The sequence below is a fragment of the Mesoplodon mirus genome (assembly GCF_964341445.2).
Source record: "Mesoplodon mirus genome assembly, chromosome: 19".
Lineage (NCBI taxonomy): Eukaryota > Metazoa > Chordata > Mammalia > Artiodactyla > Ziphiidae > Mesoplodon > Mesoplodon mirus.
The window spans coordinates 60,830,009-60,856,274 of record NC_138995.1 but is presented as its reverse complement, the minus strand read 5'-3'; the positions used below and the strand labels follow the sequence as shown (position 1 = coordinate 60,856,274).

At 44.1% G+C, this 26,266-nt stretch overlaps 2 protein-coding genes and 1 pseudogene across 5 annotated transcripts in view; 1 reads left to right on the top strand and 2 right to left on the bottom strand.

Moving 5' to 3' along the window:
• The window catches only part of LOC309794915 (uncharacterized protein), a 385,639-nt gene that overhangs the window by 140,898 nt on the left and 218,475 nt on the right, over nt 1-26,266 (top strand). The window lies entirely within an intron of this gene.
• Nucleotides 1-26,266, bottom strand: part of LOC309794914 (uncharacterized protein) — a 105,045-nt gene that overhangs the window by 49,526 nt on the left and 29,253 nt on the right. The window lies entirely within an intron of this gene.
• LOC309794925 (L-lactate dehydrogenase A chain-like) lies at nt 3,566-4,683 on the bottom strand (annotated as a pseudogene). The gene has a single exon. The product of its transcript is annotated as an L-lactate dehydrogenase A chain-like (transcript).

Genomic DNA, 26,266 nt, shown 5'->3' with positions numbered 1-26,266 from the left:
GTCACCCGAAGGGCCTCTTCCTTTAAAGAGGTACCACGTGCTGACAGTTTTTTCTTACCCAGTCCTCGACCCCCTGACAAGAACTGTCAGGGGGTGAAGGACAAGTGTCTGAGTCAAATCACTGCCCCGTGGCTGACTAGGAACTGAATATGGAAGTCATCTTATGATTCCAATAATCACAAAATGCACAAACCTTATAGCCAGTTTTTCGATTCTGATCCTTGTCTATGTAAGTCAAACCAACAAAATTTACATTTATTAGATTTTAAAGCCAGAAATCGCGACTTAATATATATCGTGATTATTTATACCACGACTTAGCTGTCCACATCCAAAGAACTCACCACCCGCCTGGACCCTGTTTCTCCCTTGTAGCTGCACTACTACATCTTCACATTTCATTCGGTGTATCTGTCTCCCTATTTCTTTGTGTCCAACTTTCTCTTCCCCTCCGCTCTCCCGCTGTGCCTGCCCTCCTCTCTGTCTCCTCCCTCACGCCTGCCCTGCCCCACTCTGCGACCTGTTCCCCCTCCTGTTGCTCTCTCCGCCCAACCTTTCTGACTGTCCTAAATATCCGTATCTTTCTGCATCTTTCTTCCCGATCTCGGCCCCCTCTCTCATCCCCTGGTTACGGCGTTTCCATCCCGGCCACAGTCCCTTCCGCCCCACTCTGTGGCACCACCAGGTGGCTGTACTTCCCATCGGCTCTCTCTTCCTCTGCTCTTCTAGTTCTTAGTTGGTCCTCTCTTGCTCTCCCAGAGCCACTTGGCTCTGAAGGCCAAGGTTCAAACTCCGTTCTCTCCGGCCACTCTCTGCGTGAAGTGCCTCGCCACTGTACTGTCCTCCCTTCTACGGGTGATCCAGGGCCCCTCCTCCCACGCTGCTGTGCCATGGGTTCTCCCCCGTTCCTTCAACGTCTCAGTTACTCCTACTTCTCTGTCAGTCGCTCCGTCTCTACTCCTTACTTCCCATCGCCCACGTGTTTCCAGAAATGGCGACTGAATAACATACCCGCCTACCGGAAAAGAGATATTTTCCAGCGGGTGGAATTCGGGAAGAAACAACACTGGGTGTCACACGTCTGGCCCAGGTCACCTCCCCCTTCGCGGGGTGAGGAGAAGGGCTGACTACGAACGGGAGGCCGGGGGAGCAGAAGGACCGGCCTGTGGAGACGCGAGGGCAGAGGCGCTGGGAGGGAGGGAGGGGGTCTGAGAGGGGCGGGCCCTGCAGAACCCCAGGACCGGGGAGAGGACGCGGCCTCTTTGGGAGAGGGACGGCCAGCGCTGCCCTCCAGGGGCCGAGAGGGCGAGGCTGGGGGCGCGAATCCACCTCGCGGAAGAGGACGTTACGGGGTGGGCCTGGTCACTGTAAGTTTGAAGCAGGAAAACGGCGCTAAGACCGTGTCTACGTGGACTGAAGGCCGTAAAGCGAAGGGCAGGGACCAGCCTCAAAGCGATTTCAAACCCAAAGGAAAACATACCCGCCCTCTAACGGCGACGTCTGGATCTATTAGGTAGGAGGCCGGATGCTGGGATTTACGGTTCATAGTAACTCCGAAGCCAGTACGTTGCAGTACGAGGAGCAGCGAAGCATAGATCTTCACTAGCGATGGGCAACTTCCCTCTGCATCTTACCTCGTACCGTGACCTTCAAAACTCGGCCCCCGTTTGCGGTTCCGCAGGTAACTACTAATTCGGGGGAGAGGCGGGGCTTCCGGGGCGGGGCCTGGGCGGAGCGCTGTGTGCGAGAGGCGGGGCGACGAGAAAGCCCAGACGCTGGGATGGCCGGAGGGCGGGGCTGGGAGCAGCGAGCAGGGCAGTCACTTTCATCAAAAACTAAGACGTTTCCTCTTAAGAACGGTTTAAATAAAAAGCTCCCCCACTCCACCCCACAACAGGTTGCTCTAAAATCCCGTTAGTGAGGCTGAAGCAATTCAGAGCTCTGGAAACTTGGGTCTCCAAGTGGTAGCTGTGGGGCGGTGACTGGAGCCTGGAACATTTCCTGCAGTTAGAACTAATAAAAGCAATTCAGGAAACAAGAGCTGGACTTGTCTTTCTATTACAAACTAGAATGACAGAATTAACAAAACTCTGGGTAGAATGGGCTTTTTCACACTGAAAACTCTACAGAACATTCTGTTTCTATTCCTTGCTCACTCAGGAAGCCAAACTCAACTGCTCGGCTCATTTCCAGACAATCAGGGACTAGACCTGAGGTGTGAGACTGGTGAACTAAGGCATGTGATAATTCAGGGCACTAACCGTTGCTATAAAAAGAGCAATAAATTGTAGTATTCTTTTTTAAGCAAAATTTTTAAATTGTTTTGCTTTTTTGCCTTTTAAAACCTGCTTTCCCCCGGAGAATAACAGAGAAATACTTGAGATACATCACTATTCAGTAAAGGTGTACCACAGAATTCTCTGGCTTAATGTATCTTGTGAAAAGATTAGGACAGTAAGTTTAGTTAGCATCCAGCATTTCATATAGATACAATAAAAAGAGAAAGAAAAAAGAGAAACGTTGTATTCCTTTGATGAGAAGGCATTATTCTTTAAAATACTTCTATTCTACACTTAATAATTTCCTTCAAATATCTTTGAGAAAAACTTCTTTATATCATAGTACACTTAAGTCAAACATAACTAAAAATAATTGTAATTCAAAAGTTTTTTATTTTGAAATTGTAACATATTTTAGCTCTGTTTCTTTTAATATTTATTTTTAAACCTTACTTTATTTTTGGCCGCACTGCATCTTCATGGCTGCACACGGGCTTTCTCTAGCTGACGCAAGCAGGGGCTACTCTTCGTTGTGATGTGCAGGCTTCTCATTGCAGTGGCTTCTCTTGTTGTGGAGCACAGGCTCTAGGCACACAGGCTCAGTAGTTGTGGCTCACGGGCTCTAGAGCACAGGCTCAGTAGTTGTGTCTTGCAGGCTCTAGAGCGCAGGCTCAGTAGTTGTGGCACATGGGCTTAGCTGCTCCGTGGCATGTGGGATCTTCCTAGACCAGGGATCAAACCCGTATCTCCTGCATTGGCAGGCGGATTCTTTTTTTTTTTTTTTCCCACTGTTCAAGGTTTATTTATTGTTTTAGTTGGTATAACACTTAGATAGTTGGCTGCATTATTTATGTCGATTTTTCTTTTTTACATTACATGGCAATGTATACTATTCTGATACATATAGTACATAAAATAAGATTCTTTAGAACAGTTATGCACAAGACATACAATACTGGATTTATAATCAATCCCAGAATGTGATTAATTGGAGAAAAACAGTTGGATTAGGCATCTTGGCTAAAGGAACCAGAAGTTATATACCACGGCGTTAAATACACATCTGGTTTGAAGGGCAACTGCAGCATCTGCAACATTGCCAGTGGAACCTCTTGAGGAAGTAGAACTAGTTTACACGAACCAGTTTCGGACCACACAAGATAAGTGCCATGCAGCATCAGGATACAGCTGCAGGGTTTTATGAACCATTCCTATTGCTAATGTTAGGAAACTGATGTTCTTCCTAGGCTGTCTTAACATGACTGCTTTAGTCACAGATCAGATATAAAGGACAATATGCACAACCTTCCACTAAAATCCTGTTGTAGCCTAGACAGTGAAGTGGTATGATATTAGACTTTAGAACTGCAGCTCTTTCTGGATCCCCCAAAGTGTATCTGCACTCTTCTTCAAACAGGCCTGTTCCTCAGGAGTCAGAGTCACTTTCACAACACCTGCGATTCCGTTCTGTCCCCAGATGCAAGGACACTAAGGAAGACATCCTCTCTTATTCCACAGAAACCCTTAATCGTGGTGGAAACCGGACGTACCCGCCTAAGAGTCTTCATTACACTTTCTGCCAAATCTGCCACAGATAGTCCAGTGGGCCAGGATGTGTGAGTAGCCTTTCAGTCTGATCACCTCAAAAGCACTGTCAGCCACCTGGTTGTGAACTGCCTTCCACTGTTCCTTATCTGCATCAGTGCCTAATTCGGGGCGCAGATTCTTCAGGGAGACGCCAGCAACATTCACTCCACTCCATACAGGCACACTAGAGTCTCCACGCTCCCCAGGGACCCACGCGTGACAGCTGAATGGGTGAACCCCCAGCCTTTCCCCCATGAGGTAACGGAACCGGGCTGAATCCAAATTGCAACCGCTTCCAATAACACGGTTTTTGGGAAAGCTGCTTATCTTCCAAGCCGCAGAGGTCAAGGTATCCACTGGATTGGAAACAACAAGCAACTTGCAGTTTGGGCTGTATTTTACAATATTAGGAATGATGAAGTTAAAGATGTTCACATTACACTGGACCAAATTAAGACGGCTTTCTCCCTCTTGCTGACGTGCCCCAGCTGTGATAATAACCAGCCTGGAGTTTGCTGTCACATTATAGTCTTTGCCAGAGACGATTTCTGGTGTCCTAAGGAAAAGGCTGCCATGTTGGAGATCCATCATCTCTCCCTTCAGTTTGTCTTCTATGACATCAACAAGAGCAATTTCATCTGCCAAGTCCTTCATTAAGATACGGATGGCACAGGCCATGCCAACAGCACCAACACCAGCCACTGTAACCTTATTCTGGGGGACGTGTTCTTCCTTGAGAAGATTCTCAATCAGCTGATCCTTGGGAGTTGCCATATTGGACTTAGAACCGAAAGGAATCGGGAGTGCATGTCGGGCGGGCTGGACCCGGAATTGGCGGTAGCTGCTCGGGTACTCCGAGTAGGGACCGGGAGGGGCCTCAAATAGAACCGCGAGGCTGACGTCAGTGGGGAGCCGGGCGGACGTGCGGGAAGCCACCGGCAGGCGGATTCTTAACCACTGTGCCACCAGGGAAGCCCTAATATTGATTGATTGATTGATTTGGTTGTGCCAGGTCTTTAGTTGCAGCAACTCCTTAGTTGCGGCTTGCAGGCTCCTTAGTTGTGGCATGCAAACTCTTAGTTGAAGCCTATATGTGGGATCTACTTCCCTGAGCAGGGATCGAACCCGGGCCGCCTGCATTGGAAGCACAGAGTATTAACCACTCCGCCACCAAGGAAGTCCCTAGGTCTTTGTTTCTATTTCTGAAAGTTCTGCTATGTGTGGATGAGAAAGCCTGTAAAGTATACAGTCTTCAGAGGAAATTAAGATTAGTTTCATCTAAAGACTAATCATTTTTACAATGTTTTAAGGGCATTTTATAGGGAGATACATTCTCTTTAATACAAACCCTAAAGAAATTAAAACTAGGTTATCAGCTATGCGAAAACTTCATTTCAACCCTCGATATCTTTATGGAAATAACTGTTTGATAACACCTACAATGTATGTTTTATCACACGCCTACATGATGATATTTACATAGGGAAATAACCTAATTACAATATTTTCAGGTAAACGAATAACCTGCCACAATTCACCCTTGAGAAACAGATCATTTGAGTAAATACTTTGAATTACAGACTACATTTTTAATTTGAAAATCGCCACCACCCAGAAAACAAATCTAAAATCACAGATGGTGGCCATGGGAGGCTAGGTAACATACTCCATAATGCGGTGACCTCAGCATTTATTTGGTGTAGGCAACCGGCCAACAGGGATCTCGATCTGACTCGAGCCTTTCCCCTGACAACACATCCTATGGAACAGCCCACAGAGTCACAGCAAGTTTAAGTTCCTGTTATGACTGACTCCCCCAGCTGCCCTTGTGATAACCATTTTCCCCTGTCACCCAAGGCTTTTCCCTGGTTCTTCTTTGGATGAGACATGCTTCCAACAAGGAAGCCTACCAATTCCTGTTTTTTTGGTTTGCACTGACAAATGCAGCCTGAACCCAAGAAGCCAAAACATTTCACCCATGGACCCTAATGAAGGTACGTGCCTCAGGGCATGCCCCATGCTCTCTGCCTGCACCCTTCCTTGAATTCTGACGTGTTCCCTCCAGCTGTATCGTGTACCTCCTCCAGGACCTGTGAGTAATAAACGCCTCCATTTCACGTTCCCTTGCAGTCTTTTACTGAGTTGAGGCTCAACAATCAGTATCAAGAAGCTCTAGGTTAACAAATGCTAAATTTAAAAAGTCACAAGAGGGATATTAGACAATTCTATCAAATGTAAGAAGAATAATTAACAGTAATTCTATACCATTATATTGTTCCTTGTTCTCTGTCGTGTGTGTGTGTGTGTGTGTGTACACTCGAAGGTTTGACACAGGTAGGGAGAGGACAGTAGGAGAACCAGCACTGACCTGGCAGTAAGAAAGTAGCAACTACAGCTTCTCAAGGATGGGCCTCTGGGCTGCAGATCACTGTAGTGTTGCTGGCCCTCTGATTTTTGGAATACATTTTCCCTACATCCAAGAAGTTACTGGCCTCTCTGAAAATTGTGTCCACGGACACATACCTACCAGAATCTATCTAATGAAAACATACTGCCATGTGAAGTTTATACTCATAGTTTCCTTTCAGGATTCAAATGAACTTACAAACTCTCATGGGGTCCAACACAGCCTCCATGCAACCCATAATGATCCACTAATTCTGCTATAAAATACCAGAAAACATTCCAAACTCTGATAAATCATGCCTGAGGGAAAAATACATATGAAGACACCCAAGGAAGCACTACATGCAAAACACCTTTTTTTTTTTTCCTTTTTTGCGGTACGCGGGCCTCTCACTGTTGGGGCCTCTCCCGTTGCGGAGCACAGGCTCCGGACGCGCAGGCTCAGCGTCCATGGCTCACAGGCCCAGCCGCTCTGCGGCATGTGGGATCTTCCCGGACCGGGGCACGAACCCGTGTCCCCTGCTTCGGCAGGCGGACTCTCAACCACTGCGCCACCAGGGAAGCCCTGGAAACACCATATTTTCATTCATAGTGACCACAGACCAAACACTGTCATTTCCAAAAACTACATAAAGGAGATGTATCCAGTGATGCACATGCCACAGAGAGACCCCACCATTTCCCAAGAAAACACTCTAAATTCTCATTCTCTTTCTTATCTTTTGTATCAGTGCATCTGAAACTTTATTTGCAACACAAAATACTAAAAAATACAAAAGGTAACCCACAAAATGATCTCTGAACTTTTCCCTATATTACTCTAAAAATAGCAGTGATTCCCTCCCGATGCCCGCCCCTGGACAAGGAAGGATTTATTACTTGCAGCAATTAATAAGAACACCAGAGTTCTTTCCCAAAGCAGTGCCCCTATACCATGATCCTTGATCTCCCAAAAGACCGACACAAGTCACTTGTGGAGTGGATGCTGTAGGGCACCCTCTAGCTCCATCGCCTGAGGACAAGGCACCCATCCTCCTGCACTGAAGGATTCCTGCAGGCTCAGCTCAGGGAACACATCTAACATTGGAGAAAAAATGTTTTTCTCTGCCTAAATCCACTGCCTTCTTTCTTCCCGAGGTATGACCATGAAATATCCGAATAAACAAATGCATGTAAACCTCAGTGTCAGCAGCTATGTGCCAGGGAACCTGAGCTAAGGCACTATGGCACCTCAAACCATGCAACGCACCCCACAACTACCCATAAACCTAATTCCAGGTGCTCCAGGCAGAAGTGAGACACCCTTCGCCAACAGCTCCACCCACCCTTTGAGCCCACAAAGGGACAGGTGCACGCATCTTGATGCCCCGACTTGCAGCCATGTCTGCTGCAGAGCCCTACAGGCTTCCCTCCGATTTCCCCAATTTTCTACCTGTTCCCAAAGCACTCATGGGCAAACAAGGCTGAAAGACACAAGGACCTCTCAGTAAAGCCATCACAACAGGAATACACACAAGCTGCCACCTAAAGGACACTGGCCATTCAGTATGAAGGTTAAGAAGTTGGCCCTCCTGGGAGAGCTGACCAGCAACTGGGGTTGTTACGAAGCCCAGTGACAAAGGCATTTGAGTATAGTGAGGAAATCTCCAAGATGTACGGTTCCCAGGGTTTTTATCTCCTGTTCTCTCCACTCACAGGTAGTTAAAAGATACCCTAGCTCATTGAGGGGGGCCTCCTACATGCCCCCTTAGGTCCCCAACACCTGCACCCTTAGCACAGTGAAATCACTATCGCTGACTCTGTGCAGATGACCTGCCGGAAGGCAAAGCTCCTGTCCAAGGTGGTGATTGGTCCCTGGATGTGCACAGCCTGGAACACCTGGGGGCTACAGGAAAGCAGTGACAGAGCACACTAAACATGGGGACAACTCAGGACCCTGCATGAGGACGCCAGTTCTGTAGGGCTTTTTAGGACTGCCTACATCTTTTCCTCCCATCCTGGGAGGGAGAGAAACACAGTGCGCCCTTCAACGAACGGAAAAGGGGAAAGACTCCAAATGATCGATGGAGGAAGGCATTTCTGATGAGGGGGGTTGATACGGAGGCAATAAACTCTGATGAACGTGACAGAGACTGGCTGGAGGGGATGGTGGGGACCTCTCAGAGCCTAGAACTGAAGGAGGACAGAGGGCCTGAGCCAGGGTGACTTAAAGGCAAAAGGCTAAAACAGGAACTAAGATGTGACACAGAAAAGGCACCCCAGGAAGGACCCTGAGTCAGACCAAAAATGGACCAAGTAAGATGACTGGCCAGAGCCAACCCGGAAACTAACCCCATGACCATCAACCTGAGACTGCGAGCCACGTGGCAGAGCCTGGGTTCCCTCACCCTGCTGCTCTTCACCCAGGCACCCCTTCCCAATAAAGTCTTCTGCTTTGTCAGTACATGTGTCTCCTCGGACAATTAGTTTCCGAGTGTTAGACAAGGGCCCACTCTTGGATCCTGGAAGGGGTCTTCCTTCCTGCATCAAAAGTATGAACGCTGGGCTTCCCTGGTGGCGCACTGGTTGAGAGTCCGCCTGCCGATGCAGGCGACACAGGTTCGTGCCCCCGTCCGGGAAGATCCCACATGCCGCGAGCAGCTGGGCCCGTGAGCCATGGCCGCTGAGCCTGCGCATCCGGCGCCTGTGCTCCGCAACGGAAGAGGCCACAACAGTGAGAGGCCCGCGTACCAGAAAATAATAATAATAATAAAATATAGTGCTTTCTGTGGTCATTGCCCCTTCTCTAGATTTGCTATGACTGAGGGCTATTGCTGATGATTATAGGAAAGGGTTACTCTACCAGATGATCGTGAAACAGTACAACTGGACACTGAGAGAATGAAGTTTTCATGAGTATCACGGTGGTAGAAAAAATGGAGGGGAACAATGGTCTTCTGTCCTCTTAAAAGGGAATAGCTGTTGTATATCATTTATGAATGAAAATTAGTATTACTTCTAGTCACTGAAGTCACGGTGTTACAGAAGATAGTTTAATGAAAGGAACTAGAGTAAAGCATGCTTGTGAGGGATTCAAAAATTAATGTAATGTAATGTAATCTTTCCTTTATAATCCTGAATGAGTCACAAGCCAGAGTATCCCACCTCTTTGGGGCACTTCATAATACATAATACGTCGTTAGGCTCTCTAGATTAAGGGGCATCTAAACAATTTATTTCCACGTTATATATAAAATGATGTTCAACTTTGGAAATATATATTCATAATCTGTATTTGACTTATGAACCCCAAAGTGTATCCCTGATTATTTCTGGGGCTACTATGCAAATACCAAGTCAGTGGAACTTCAGATTCAAGCCCCCTACAAACTGCCTCTCCTTACCTGAATATACACAAGATTATATTTCTACATGCCTTTTTTAGTGCTGAATTTAGACCCATGGTTTGCATATCTACATAAAATGAAAATAGAAATATAGTAAGCACACGAAAACTATGAGGAAATAAAAGAACATTTCATAAATAAGGATTAAAAAGACACAATCTATCTTTTGTGCTTGCAGTGCTCAGAGAAATAACTGGAAAAGATCAAGGTTCATGAGTTTCCTCCAAGAATGAACATACATAATGGGATTTATAAACTAGAAATTTCATGTATGCACTCTCCAAAATATTTGTTGGGTTTTTTAAAGGGTATTTTTTTAAAATACATTTATTTATTTATTTTTGACTGCACTGGGTCTTCGTTGCTGTGCGTGGGCTTCTCATTGCAGTGGCTTCTCTTGTTGTGGAGCATGGGCTCTAGGCATGAAGGCTTCAGTATTTGTGGTGCACAGGCTTAGTAGTTGTGGCTCGCAGGCTTTAGAGCACAGGCTCAGTAGTTCGGGCACACAGGATTAGTTGCTCTGCAGAACTGGGATCTTCCTGGACCAGGGCTCGAACCCATGTCCCCTGCATTGGCGGGCGGATTCTTAACCACTGCACCACCAGGGAAGTCCCTGTACTTTTGCTTTTTCTGCTGGAAAAAGATGGAACCCCACACTAAGTTTAGTTTGGAGGGCTTTCTGGGGAGACCAGGGTGGACCAAGTTGTTCCCAAAATGGCTAGAGAAAGCAGAGCAGAGAATGGTGATGTTCTTGCGTTACGGTGGATACAAGACTGGGCTGTGGTGATGATACTTGCTTGTGGTGTGACCCTACAAGTCCTGCCAAGGGATGGAGCGCTCAGGCTTTATTATCAGCCTGCCCTGATAACATGGGCAGAAGAGGAAGAGCTTGTACCGAGTCATAAGGTGTCTGTAGTTAGACCTCAAAAATGGAGTCAGACTCACAATGTTTTGGATTCATTTTGTACTTCTACCCTCCAGAACAACAAGAGAATAAATCTATGTTGATTTAAGGCATTTAGTTTGTGGTAAGTTGTTACAGCAGAAATAGAAAATTTAAAGAAATGATGTATATGGAAAATCAAAAGAATCTACAGAAATTTCTAAAAAAAGTATACGATGCAAGGCGTCAGGATACAAGTACACCATGCAAAAATTTATTGAAATTTTATATAGTAGCAATTTACAAATGAATACTGAAATTAAAAATGTAGTATCTTCTTTAAATGCTTAGAAAAGTAAAACTAGAACAAAAATGTGTAAATCAAACAAAACATGGACTTTTATATGAAAAACTACAGTGGTCTGAAAGAAATCAAAGATGACATTTAATTTAGGTCATTTTAGAGAAACACACCAGTCAGTGAATTGCTAGAGAAACATACCATATTCATTGAAGGTAAGACACAACATAGAAATGATGACAAGTCACCTTAAATTGACATACAGGTTTAACGCATTTCCCAACAAAATGTTTGAAGATACAAACAAGATTTTTCTAAAATAAATATGGAAAGGCAAAAGAAATAGAAGAGCAGATATATCTGAAAAATACTATGTAGGCAAAAAATGTATCTGAAGTGATTGGAATCACTCCACACGATAACAAGATTTATAATACAGTGACAGTAATCAAGACTGTGTGGGCTTTGTCGAGTGACGGACACACAGACCAACAGAACAGAATGAGGAAACCAGAAACAGCCCTACAGGAGTACAGTGTACCCTTGAACAACACGGGTCTAAGCTGTGTGGATTCACTTACACGTGCATGTTTCCCAAAACACACTATCACAGTACTACAAGGCCACAACTCAGTTGAATCCAAGGATGCAGAACCACGGATATGGAGGACCAATATTAAGTGATACGTGGAGTTTTGACTACTCGGGACTCAACACCTCTAACTCACTGCACTGTTCAAGGGCCACTGTACTTCCAACAGATTTCTGACTAAGGTACCAAGGCAATTCAATGAACGAAGGATTTTCAAAAACTGGTAGTAATCAATAACATGTTCACAATGGGGGAAGATGTTCACCCGAACAAATATTAGCTCAAAGGTAATCACTGGTTTAAAGGTAAAATTATAAAACTAAACAAGACGTTTAGTAAAAACACTGCAGAATAAAATTTTGATAGCCTATGGATAACTGCTCTTCTAAAAAATTGCTTACATATATTATCTGGTAAACATTTCCAAACATTAATTTTTTTACTGAAGTATGGTTGATTTACAACGCTCTGTTAGTTTCTGCTGTACAGAAAAGTGACTCAGTTATACACATATACACACTCTTTTTTATATTCTTTTCCATTATGGTTTATGCCAGGAGACTGAATATAATTCCTTGCCCAAACATTAAGTTTTATTAACCTAGGGTAAAAACACCTTGGGCAATTTATTTAAACAGTGTTTTACAAGCATTTTCAAAAACCATATTGCACAATGGAACATACGTGTGCCGCAGGTAAAGAAATGTAATAAATTATTAGCATGAAGAAAACTGTATTGTTTCCTAATCAAGAAATCAAGAGTTTCAAGGGTAAACATTCGCTGTTTTGTTAAACAGTCTGAATCCATTTTATGATGTTGGACTACTGACAGCTTTAGGCAGCAGGACAACCTCTTCCTATTCTACCTATGTGGGCAAACTAATTAAAAAAAAAAAAAACCTGAGGACTCCCTCCTTTGATACAAACTGAAAGTTCAAATCTCATCAAGCGATCTCCTTAACACACGAAGCCATTGACCATTCCCTGTTCTCTTAAACCATTTTTTGAACACCTTGGAAGTCTCCACCCTTCCCATAGAAAGCTGAATTATATAACAAACATGCTCATAACACTTCAATATAAATATCAGTCTCAATAACCAAACCAAATTCTGTGTGGGGTTCCACCCTATTCCAATGAATGGTCACAAGTGCAAACCAGCAACAACAAAAATATGTCTTAAGGGTGAATACATGAAATTTCTAGTTTATCCACCAAACAAAAATGTCCCCATTGTATGTGGGTCATTTTGAAGAGAAAACTCATGAACATAGAGCCCTAAAAATTATTTCACTGAGCACAATAAAGGACAAATGTGATACTGCATGATTTTTAAATTTTTCTATTTTGCTTATGCTTACTATTTTCCTAGTTTCTTTTCATCTAAATCAAGGTGCATACCATAACGTTTATTTAGACACATAAAAGAACAAGAAAAAATACATTCATATACTGCATACTCAAGAATGGGGAGCAGGTATTAAGGAGTGTTTAAAAAAATAGCATTCCTGGGCTTCCCTGGTGGTGCAGTGGTTGAGAGTCCGCCTGCCGATGCAGGGGACACAGGTTCGTGTCCCGGTCCGGGAAGATTCCACATGCCGTGGAGCGGCTAGGCCTGTGAGCCATGGCCGCTGAGCCTGCGCGTCCGGAGCCTGTGCTCCACAACGGGAGAGGCCACAACAGTGAGAGGCCCGCATACCGGAAAAAAAAAAAAAAAAAAGCATTCCCAAGATAGACTAATGCTGTAATGCTCTGTTCAGTATGGACTGTCTGATGATTAGTAGGATGTGAGCCCCAAGTGAAGGTTTTTTGCATTCATACACTCATGAGGTAATCTCCGGAATGAATTCTTTGGTGAATATATTCCTTGTCAAAAGGCCAGGCCACATTAATTACAATTATTGGTTTCAATCAGGAATGAAATTTCTAATAAAGCATAAGATGGGGACACCTGCTAAAAGCCTTGTCACATCACTACATTATTAAAGTCTCTCACCAATATGGATTGCCTGATGGCATTAAGTCAGGCTTGAAAGCACACTGAAGAATTTGACATGCTCATTACATGTGTAAGACTGCTCACTATTATGAATTATCTGAAGACTTGGAAGGGCTGAACTCTGACGAAAGACCTTGCCACACTCATTGCATTTGTAAGCCTTCTCACCATTATGAATTCTCTGATGACGTACAAGGTTTGCATTTTGACTAAACACTTTGCCACAATCATTATTCTTGTAATTTGCTCCATTACGTATTTTCCAATGAATTCGAAGTTGGGGTTTTTGACTAAAGACCTTGGCACACGCATTACATTTGTAAGGTTTCTCTGCAATATGAATTTCTTGATGCCTTGTAAGGGTTGTCTTCTCACAAAAGACCTTGCCACACTCATGACATCTGTAAGGTTTCTCTCCAGTAAGAATTCTCTGAAGAAGTGCAAGGACTGCATTTCGATTAAAGACTCTGCCACACACATCACATTTATATGGTTTGGATCCTGTATGGATTATCTGATGATGCCAGAGAGTTAAGCCATGATGAAAAGTTTTGCCACACACATTACGTTTGTAAGGTTTCTCTTCAGTATGAATTCTCTGATGAATTGCAAGGTATGAATTTTAACCAAAGACCTTGCCACATATATCACAATTATGTAATTTCTCTCCTGTGTGGATTATCTGATGCCCACTGAGGTATGAGCCCTGATGAGAGGTTTTAGCCACACTCATTACATTTGTAAGATTACTCACTATTATGAATTGTTGGATGACTTGCAAGGTTTGTGTTTTGACTAAAGACTGTGACACACTCATTACATTTGTAAGGTTTCTCTCTAGTATGAATTTCCTGATGAAGTCCAAGGACTGCATTTCGATGAAAGACTCTGTCACATACATCATATTTATATGGTTTTGCTACTCTATGCATTATGTCATGCCTACTGACGCCTGAAGAAGAAAGAAAGATTTTCCCACAGACACTACATTTTTAAGGGTTCTCCACAGTATGAATCCTCTGATGAGTTACAAGGTCTGGACTTTGACTAAAGACCTTGGCGTACACATCACATTTATGTAATTTCTCTCCTGTATGGATTATCCGATGTCGACTGAGGGCTGAGCTCTGATTAAAGGTTTTACCACAGTCATTACATTTGTAAGGTTTCTCTCCAGTATGAATTCTCTGATGAACTGAATGCTTTCTTTTCTGACTAAAGACCTTGCCACACTCATTACATTCATAAGGTTTCTCTCCAGTATGAACTCTCTGATGAATTACAAGGTCTGAATTTTGACTAAAGACCTTGTCACATACATCACATTTATGTAATTTCTCTCCTGTATGGATTATCCGATGTCGAGTGAGGATTGAGCTCTGATTAAAGGTTTTACCACACTCATTACATTTGTAAGGTTTCTCTCCAGTATGAATTCTCTGATGAACTGATAGCTTTCCTTTTGTCCTAAAGACCTTGCCACACTCATTACATTTGTAAGGTTTCTCTCCAGTATGAATTCTCTGATGAACTGAAAGCTTTCCTTTTGTACTAAAGACCTTGCCACACTCATTACATTTGTAAGGTTTCTCTCCAGTATGAATTCTCTGATGAACCGAAAGCCTTCCTTTTGTACTAAAGACCTTGCCACACTCATTACATTTGTAAGGTTTCTCTCCAGTATGAATTCTTTGATGAATTATAAGATATGAATCTCGGCTAAAGACCTTGTCACATACGTCACATTTATGTAATTTCTTTCCTATATGGATTCTCTGATGACTCCCGAGATTTGAGCCCTGATCAAACGTTTTGCCATACTCATTACATTTGTAAGATATTTCCCTGTGTGGGCTCTGGTCTTGTGTCAGTATTGAAGCATGCATAAAATATGTATTAGAAATGTTGGTTTGGACAGGAGGAGAAATTCCTTCAACTGGTGAAAATGAGGAAGTACTGTTGATACTCTTATTAGCTTTATTAAAATCATCAATTTTCTGTTTACTTTTAAACATATGCAGTTCATCCTGAAGGCTTAACACAAGTCTATTTCCAATATCATTGTTTCCCACATCCCTTCCGCCATGTTGACTTCTTCTATCAGTGACATTTTGGTTATGGGATGTAAGGATATTTCTGTCATTTCTTTCATCATGTCTCCACTGAAATCCAAAGTCAAACATATTCTCCTGTATTTCCGAGAGGTAAAAAGGTTTAATTTCCTGGATTTCATGTCTTCCCAATATCACTGTTTGGAATACTCCTCCTCTATCAATGTTTGATTTTAGTTGTAATTTCCTTATCACGTGCATATGAGAAATATCTACAAGATATAAAGAACCATACATTTCCTATTCATTACACTGCATGAATAAATGTTTCACGTTGAATATATGATATTAAACAAAAGTAACACTTTTATCAAACAGAGTTACGAAACTTTTCAACCATGATGTAAATTTTTGAAGAACAGTAAGAATAGGATTCTTCACTACAGAAAGAGTGATTACACGTAATTCAAATTAAGTTCAGCGTAGCATCGTTTCAACCACTGTGACAAAAACATTCAAATGGAAAACTTACATTAGCTCTCAAAAAAGGGTATTTTCCACGGTGACCACAAAGCACATACCAACTAACAGTAAACATACAAATACCAGAAGTTTAAAAAGGAAATCTTAAGGGAGATGCAAGAAGTGAGCTATGTAACTAATACTGTTATTCAAGCATCCCTGCTGGAAATGGTTTCTGAGTCATCACAGCTGCACATATTGATTTAGGTCATCTACTGAAAAAGTTTTTCAGTGGATGAAAGGGAATCATTTTTACAGTGTGAGTAATGAGGAAGGTGGAGGGATGGATGATGAAGTACTGCGGAAACTGGGGAGATCAAGAGAACAACTTAAATACGTGACCAACGACAGTGATTCTATCCACATCAAGAGACAATGTAAACGGACTTCCCTGACGGTCCAGTGGTTAAGACTCTGTGCTTCCAAAGCAGGGGGTGCAGGTTCCATCTCAGGTCAGGGAACTAAGATCCCAAATGCTACGGGGTGTGGCCCAAAAAATAAATAAATAAATAAATAAATAATACAAAAAGAGAGACAGAGAGAGACCATGTAAAGAAAGACCATGACTGATAACAGGACTGAGTGGAGGAGAGGGAATAATACACATGGGGTATCATAGCTTGTGACTGCATATATGTGTGAATAAAACTGTATGAGGAAACTAAAAATAATGAGGTTAAAAGAAGAGGACTTCCCTGGTGGTGCAGTGGTTAAGAATCCACCTGCCAATGGAGGGGACACGGGTTCGAGCCCTGGTCCAGGAAGATCCCACATGCCGTGAAGCAACTAAGCCCGTGTACCACAACTACTGAGACTGCACTCTAGAGCCCGTGAGCCCCAGCTACTGAGCCCACATGACACAACTACTGAAGCCCACATGCCTAGAGCCCATGCTCCTCAATAAGAGAAGCCACTGCAATGAGAGAAAGCCCGCACGCTGCAATGAAGACCCAACACAGCCAAAACTAAATAAATATACAAAAAGAAAAAAATTAAACTAAATTTTAAAAATTAATTAAGGGGAAAAAAAGAGAAAAGAAAAGAAGAATTGGTCCAGCAAGTAACACAACACTATTCCTTTTTTTTTTGGCCATGCCATGCAGCTTGCTGGATTCTTATTCCCCAAAAAGGGATCAAACCTGAGCCCACAGCAGTGAAAAGAGCCAAGTCCTAACCACTGGACCACCAGGAGTTCCCAATACGATTCCATTTTTAACTGTGGAAACTATACTCTGGGTATGGGGCCAAAACAAAAGGGATTTAAAAAGAGAGAGAATGGGACACTGAAGCAATAAAGCAGGTTTACATTTATTACATTATTTGCTACATAAGGTATCAAATTGAATATTCCATAGGCCCCATTTCTATGCATATAATCACAAAGTACATACATAATATCCCAGGAGATGTGAAAGAATGTTCTTAGCCGAAACCTAAAGGAAAAACTACAATAAGGCCATCAAAAAGAGTTTCCTGCATACAAAAACATACAGATACAAAGAAACTGAAAAGTATAAAAGCTCCCCAGAATACTGTAAAAAGAACAAAACTATAATATAATGCAGCAATTACATTATTGGGAATAAATCAAACAAAATGAAATCACTGTCTTAAAAGATATCTACACTTTGGGATTCCCTGGTGCCACAGTGGTTAAGAATCTGCCTGCCAATGCACGGGACACGGGTTCGAGCCCTGGTCTGGGAAGATCCCATATGCTGCGGAGCACCTAAGCCCATGTGCCACAACTACTGAGCCTGTGCTCTACAGCCCGTGAGCCACAACTACTGAAGCCCGCGCACCTAGAGACCGTGCTCTGCAACAAGAGAAGCCACCGCAATGAGAAGCCCGCACACCACAAGGAAGAGTAACCCCCGCTCACTGCAACTAGAGAAAGCCCGCGCGCAGCAACAAAGACCCAATGCAGCCAAAAATAAATAAATAAAATAAATAAATTTATTTTAAAAAAAAAGATACCTGCACTCCTACATTCATAACAGCAGTAATCACAATTGCCCAGGCATTGAAACAACCTAACTGTCCAACAGATGGATGGGGAACAAATCTGGGAGATACACAGAATGCAATTTCATTTACACATAAAGAAGAAAAAAATCCTGCTATTTTTAACAGCACAGATGGACAATGAGGGTATATACTCAGTAAAATTATTCAGAGAAAGAATAATACTGAATGATCCCATTTATGTGCAAAATGTATTTTTTTTTTTTTTTTTTTGGTGGTACGCGGGCCTCTCACTGTTGTGGCCTCTCCCATCGCGGGGCACAGGCTCTGGATGCGCAGGCTCAGCAGCCACGGCTCACGGGCCTAGCCGCTCCACAGCATGTGGGATCTTCCCGGACCAGGGCACAAACCCATGTCCCCTGCATCGGCAGGCAGACTCTCAACCACTGCACCACCAGGGAAGCCCCAAAATGTATTTTTTTTAAAAAGAGGCATGCTGGGACTTCCCTGGTGGTCCAGTGGTTAAGAATTCACCTTCCATTGCAAGGGACGCAGGTTCGCTCCCTGGTCAGGAAACTAAGATCCCAAAGGCCAAGAGGCAAATTAAGCCCAAGCGCTGCCTCAACTGAGCCCGCGAGCTCTGGAGCCCGCCTGCCACAACTAGAGAAGCCTGCGCGCCACAATGAAGACCCAGTGCAGCCAACAACAAAAAAAATACATAAATAAAAATAAAGTAAAATTTAAAAAAGAGGCATAAGAGCAACTTAGAGTAGAACAGCTGTTACCAAACTCTGGTAGCAGAATGTGGAGATATTAGTCAAAGGAGTAAATGGCTGAGGTAGCAAAACAAGCAGACAGGGCTTGAGACAGCTCTTTGCAGGTTCTGAGGTGCCAGATGGAACGAAAGAGCAGCCAGTGTTTTCCCATCTTCTGATGAGGTCTTCAAAGAACACAAGATGGGGGTGGAACCCAGAAAGGCTCAGGGGCTGGAGTCTGGAGGCATCAGCTCTGATCTATATGGACTGAGAACTGAGCATCCAAGGGAATCAAGTCCAAAAGGAGAGCTGAGGGAGCAACAGACCCCTTTAAAACAACCCTGTTGGGGCTTCCCTGGCGGCGCAGTGGTTGAGAGTCCGCCTGCTGATGCAGGGGATGCGGGATCGTGCCCCGGTCTGGGAAGATCCCACATGCCGCAGAGCGGCTGGGCCCGTGAGCCATGGCCGCTGAGCCTGCGCATCCGGAGCCTGTGCTCCGCAACGGGAGAGGCCACAACCATGAGAGGCCCGCGTACCACACACACACACACACAAAAACCCTGTTCACGCTCCTCAAAATCAAGCAGCAACAAGTTCACAGGGGCCAGATAGCCAAGTGCAGTATATCATGATAAAGACTTCGCCTTTTTCTTTGGTGGTGCTCCCGCACCACTGGAGGGGTAAAGAATACATTTTACATGTTGAGGGACCGAGTGATAGCTAAGGGAGAAGAAAAATTTCCTCTCAGACTTGACAACGAATAGATTTCTGTTTTCACAAACAACTCTCCCATTTGGTCGAGTTTCCCAAACAGTACTAATGCTGCGGTGGGTCTGGAAACATATTTCACACACTCATCCACCGCTTGCCTCCTTCTCAATGCAGAGGGAACGATGAAATATGCAGACATCTAACTCTCTTCCAATAGGTACTGAATCAAAAGCAAAGAGGTAGAGCACAGGGAATGAAATAGTTTAAAAGTTTCCGCTTGGGCGTTAGACACACTCAATCACTTAAAAAACTCCTGGTGTACTGCGAAGTGGCTAGATCATCTGAAGAAAGGGCATGTTTAAACTCCTGATGCTACATCAAGAAGCTTTTCATGCCTCAGTCAACATGGCTTTGAGGTCAGTTAAGCAAGGCAGGGGATTCCAAAAGGCAAACAAGGGAAAATGCAAAGATACCCTCCCAACATTTGGAGGGAAGTTATCCTCACCCAGGGAGAGCAGGTTCCTGCAGGTCTCCACCATCACGTCCCTGTACAAGGCCCTCTGAGCAGGGTCCAGGCATTCCCACTCCTCCTGAGAGAATTCGATGACCACATCATTCAATGTCAACTGTCCCTTAAATAAAAAAACATTTCAACAAGAGGACATGAGGACAGTTCTTATTTCCATACAAAATGAGTAGAGGTAGAAGGTCAATTAGGTTGAAGTATGTATTCTGACAGATCCATGGAAAGGTATTTGAAGCTAAGTGGGTGTCTAGTTTTAATTTCTTATGCTTTGTCATAGAGATTACAATATCCTTCAAATAGATTTATCCTTCTCGTTCTTGTGGGCAATACATGAAATATATACAAATAAAAATTCAACACCGTGTTGTCCATGTGCAAGTGTTAGATATTACGTTCTATACACTGAGGAATAATCATCCTCCTGGAGGTGGAGGAACATGAGTGGTGTCTTCAGAGACAACAGAGTCCACAGTGGGTTTATAAAGAAAGCTCAAAACCTCCAATTATGATGATGGTAACAGCAGCAAAGACGAACATTATATGAACACTTCCTATATGCTGTGCATTACTCTAAATGTTTTACATGTATTAACTTGTTAGCAACATCAAAGCTCATTAAAGAAAGATCTTGAGGAGGAGAAAACTGTGTCAGAGACACTCTGAAAAACTCAACTGAGTTCAGGAATCTAAGGAATCATACAGTAAGCACATGAACTTGGTTGGGCTACACCATGGTTGGGCTCTGGAACTGAAGCTTAAAAATCAGAGTTAGGGCATCCCTGGTGGCGCAGTGGTTGAGAGTCCCCCTGCAGATGCAGGGGACACAGGTTCGTGCCCCGGTCTGGGAAGATCCCACATGCCGCGGAGCGGCTGGGCCCGTGAGCCATGGCCACTGAGCCTGCACGTCCAGAGCCTGTGCTCCACAGCGGGAGAGGCCACAACAGTGAGAGGCCTGCGTACCACAAAAAAAAAAAAAAAAAAAAAATCAAAGAGTTAATAAGTAACACATAGAGCATTAAAACTTCATTGACAGATGATTACCTGACAAAACTTTAAAGAAGTTCAAGGTAAACAACATGGAACAGCCTGAAAGTTCATTATACACGTGTACACGCACACACACACACAAAATGTCAGTAAACTTATTACTATTTAAACCATGAACATGATACGGTAGAAAAAATTCAAGGCCAGGGAATATATTAAAGATACAATATGAACTGCAAAAAGATATCTATAGATTTAAAATCATGATGTCTTTTATCTAAACCATGGACTTGCACATCCATGCACAAATGCACACGTCAACGATAAATTAACTGAAACGAGAGTGGTCTCCTGACAGATTTTCAGACTATTTTTTCATTATCATATTTATTCACGTGTATTTCAGGATATTTCTTACAGAAATGAAAATGTACAAACTGTACTGAGTTTCTCAACCTGATTCTATAGTAGGCTACTAAAAAAGAAAATAGTACAGACATTAAAAAAAAAAAGAATACTTTAACTCCAATTTCAATAACTATATTCAAAAATATAAATCTGTCCATTTGAATTTATACAGATAGGCATTAACAAAAGCCAAAAAGGGTTTCTTTGTTTTTCCCCTAATAAAACATTGATTCAAAATCAGAAAAAAAATTTTTAATTAGAAAAGTTATGACTATTATACATTATTTTAACAGATTAAGAATAAAATTCTCACAGTGGTAAAGTAAAAAGTTTCTTTGAGAATTATAAAACATAACAAAAAAGAATATGGAAAAAATAAATTGTTATTAAGAAAGAACATGTCACCAATGTCATCAGAAGGAAAGGGTCGATGCATTCCCTCTGGAGTTACAGTGGAGTGAAGGGGGCTGGCCAGGGCACCTGCCTTTCACCACTGTACAGTGTGCCTGAGCAGGGACCACTAGAGGAAGTAACAGGAAGAAAAGAGAGAGCTAGAGCGAAAGACAAATCTAAGGACAGGAAAGGCAAACAGCAAAAGGAAGGAAAAAGACATTCTATCCCACAGACAGCAAGAGTGACTGCACAATATCAGACAAAGTAAACAGAAAAACTGACATAAGAGACAAAGGACATTATGTAATCATAAAAGGGTCAATTCTCCAAGAAGATATAACAATTACAAACATGTACTGAGGGAAGGCACTAGGTAAGGATGAATGCTTAAGCGTCAGGAACAACACCTCAGAGTCAGAGAGGATTAGCGTGTCCAAAGAAGGGAATTTCAGGATGGATACACTGAAGAATCAACTGAGAACATGACTTCACCTGAGAAAGAGCCATTTCTTACTCCTTCTCTTTCCTCTTCCTCCTCTTCTTATGGGCTTCTTCCTCAGACCATGTGAGGCTTTAGAGGTCGATCTTCAAAGTTGGAAACAGGCTGTTTAATGCTCGGAATCAACACACCCCGTTCCTGAGTCACCACCACACACACAGGGAAGCCCTCAGCATGTGGAACAGACAGTCCTCTGCTGCCCACTGTCCCAGGAGGGGCTCAGGACAGTAACTCCCCCACAGAGACCAACACAGGAGTTTCCTCACACTTTCTTCAGATCAGCCTCCCCTCCTGGTGAGGCCCTCACGTACCCAGCAGCAGCGGGCACCTCAGCTGGACCCGACGATCCCCTGCAGGTCACAGACCAGCCCTGAGCCATCCCCACGCAGAGCAGAGCCCTCAGCCTCAGCCCAGATCTCAGCCCTCAGGAATGGGGGGACCCAGAGTCACGATGCTCAGTGACGGATCCAGATTGGAGCATCCTGGGGAACCTTAAGTATTATTCATGTTGGGCCCCATCCCAGCTACTTTAGAAGGCATCTCTGGTCAGGGGGTATAAAACATATAAAGATGCCTTACTCAAATCAGTGTGAAGCCTGGGTCGAGCACCATCTAGAGGAGGTGAGCCCAGCACACCTCACGCTTTTTCTTTTCAAGCACTACTGAGGTATAACTGATGAATAAAAATGGTGTACATATGGGCTTCCCTGGTGGCGCAGTGGTTGAGAGTCCGCCTGCCGATGCAGGGGACACGGGTTCGTGCCCCGGTCCGGGAAGATCCCACATGCTGCGGAGCGGCTGGGCCCGTGAGCCATGGCCGCTGAGCCTGCGCGTCCGGAGCCTGTGCTCCGCAGCGGGAGAGGCCACAACAGTGAGAGGCCCGGACCGCATACCACAAAAAACAAACAAACAAACAAGAAAAAACCAGGACCAACCTTCATGTTCCTGACCAAAGGAAACTTCTCTTTCAAGGTCTGATCACACAGATATAATACTGAGTATTCAATTCTTCTTTCCAGAAGATCTCAGTAAAATATTTAAACATGCAGATTTGCAAAAATATAGCCACTGGTGAAGAAAACATGGTAATGGGTCAGCTGAAAAATAAACTGTGAGCAAACTTCTTCATCATGAATAGATGGCTCTGTTAGAGAAAGGTTCCAAGTCAATCCAACCCATCCTTCATCATTTGCAAAGAACACTAAAGAGGGACCTGAGCGAAAACATCTTCCTGTCACCTCATAGCTATTTTAACAGACCAAATTAAAGAGGAAAAAAACAAATATTAGACTAACTGGTTAAATTAGGTTTTGACTGTTAATGTAAAAGACCAATGACCTTTTTACCAAATATTCATCAAAACAGTCTAAAATTATTTACTAGTTATCAAAGAAGTTTTCCAATATATAAGATGAAGAGGAAAAGCACTCAGGCCTCATATAAACCTGAATCAATAAAAAGAAATAACTTGTGAATTATTTTAAATCTAAAAATGCTGGTGTCGAAGTTTTTCAAACATTGAGGATTTCCCTTATTTAGAAAAGAATGTCATGAGTAGACTACCTAAGGGAACCAAACTTATTCCAGAAGTTAATAATTACCCACAGGAAAGTAGAAATTGAATGCACTAAGATTTATTCCAAGCTACACAAAGAATTAAACGTAAAGAAACCAGAAAGAAAGAAGAAAATTCATTACAAAACCCAGAACTTTTAATGTTCCTTTAAAGAGGCACCATGTGGTGACAAAGCTAGTCATTTCTTGTGCCACTAGTCTCTCTCCTCTCCTCTACCTCATGCCAGGAAAATGGAACGGGGTGACCCACAACTGCCTGAGTCAAGTCACTGTGCCTTGGACGAACAGGAACTGCAAATGGAGGTTCTCTTCTCTTACAAATACTTACAAAATACACAAACCTTTCACTTTTTGCACTTCCCATCCTCATCTGTCTAATTTAAGCAAATAAATTTTAATTCATTCGATTCTAAGGCTACAAATCAACATATCACAACATAGTCATCCATATCCGAACAACTCACCACCCATCTGGACCCAGTGTCTCGCCTCTATCTGCACCACTATGCGTTTCCATTTCATTCTGTTTCGCTGTCTCCTATTTCACCTGTCTTTGTTTCCCTCTACACTCCTGCTGTTTCTCCCCTCCTCTTTCTCCCTCACCCCTGTCCTGCCCCACTCTGCGACTTCTTCCCCTTCTTGCTGCTCCTTCTCCCCAACCTTTATGATTGTCCTAAATATCCATGTATTTCTCCATCTTTTTCCCAAACTCAGCTCCCTCTCCGATCTCCAGATTACATCCTTTCTGTAGCTGCTACAATGCCTTAGTCTGCACTCTCTGGCACCCCGGGTGGCTATGCCTCCTTCCTGCTTTCTCTCTTCTGCTCTTCTAGTCACTAGTTTTCCTCTCTTTCTCTCCCAGCACCACGGTTCGCTGACGGGCATGGTTGCAGCTCTTACGCTCTCCGCCCACTCCCTGTGTGAAGGCCTCCCTCCTACCGGTGATACAAGGCTCCCCTTCCTATGTTACTACCCCATCGGTTCTCTCTCATTCTTTCCTCCTTCTCAGTTTTTCTGCTTCTCTCCCAGTCGCTCGGTCTCTGCTTCTCCTGATCCTCCTCGCCCACGAATTTACAAGGATGAGGGATGGTGACTGAATAAGATGCCGCCCAACCGGAAGAGACTATTTTCCAGCGGGGTGGAACCTGGGGACAGACATACACTGGGTGTCACACGGCTGGCCCAGGTCACCTCCCCCTACGCGGGGTGAAAGGAAGAGCTGACTAGGAAGGAGAGGCCTGCGGAGCAGAAGCACCGGCCTGAGGAGACGCGAGGACAGAGGCGCTGGGAGGGAGGGAGGGAGGGGGTCTCCGGAGAGGGGCGGGCTCTGCAGAACCCCAAGACCGGGGAGAGGACGCAGCCTCTCCGGGAGCACGGCGGCCGGCGCTGCCCTCCATGGGCCGAGAAGACCAGGCTGAGGGCGCGAATCCACCTCGCGGAAGAGGACTTTACACTGCGAGGGCGAGACATTAACAGGTTTGAAGCAGGGAAATGCTAAGAAAGGCGGTGTCTACTTGGACAAGGTGAAAAAGCCAAGGTCAGGGACCAGCCTCAGAGCGAATTCAAACCCAAAGGAAAAAACACCCGTCCTGTGAGGGCGACGTCTGGATTTACACGGGGTGGAAGGCCGGCTGCTGTGATTTTACGTCCATAGTGACTCCGAGACCCCGAGGATGGAGTAAGGGGGACCGCGCGGCACATATACACCACGAAAACTTACAGTCAGCCGCACCACGTTCACCTAGAGCTCACCGCTTCTGCTTCCGTAGAAAAACGCGGACACGCAGAGAGAAGAGGCGGGGCTTCCGGGGCGGGGCCTGGGAGGAGCGCTACGTGCGAGGGGCGGGGAGAGTGCAGGTCTGCGGAGAGAGCGCGGGAGTGCGGCGCAGGGGCCGAGGTTCCTGTCCATAATACTTTTAAGGTAAAAGCGTACAGTTGTGTGGGCCGGTTTTCCAAAAACCAAGAAGATTCCTCGTAAGTTAAAAACAGATTAAGTAAAAAGCTTTTTTTTTGCCAACTGATTTCTCGCTCGTCCCGCTAGTGAGGCTGAAGCAATTCAGAGCTCTGGAAACGGGTCTCCAAGTGGTAGCTGTGGGGCGGTGATTGGAGCCTGGAACATTTGCTGCAGTTACAATTAATATAAGCACTTTAGGGAAATAAAAACTGGATTTTTCTTTGTATTACAAACGAGAATGTGCATTAACAAAAAAAACTCTAGGGCTTACCTGGTGGCGCAGTGGTTGAGAGTCCGCCTGCCGATGCAGGGGACACGGGTTCGTGCCCCGGTCCGGGAAGATCCCACATGCCGCGGAGTGGCTGGGCCCGTGAGCCATGGCTGCTGAGCCTGCGCGTCCAGAGCCTGGGCTCCGCAACGGGAGAGGCCACAACAGTGAGAGGTCTGCGTACCACAAAAAAAAAAAAAAAAGAAAAGAAAATGACAC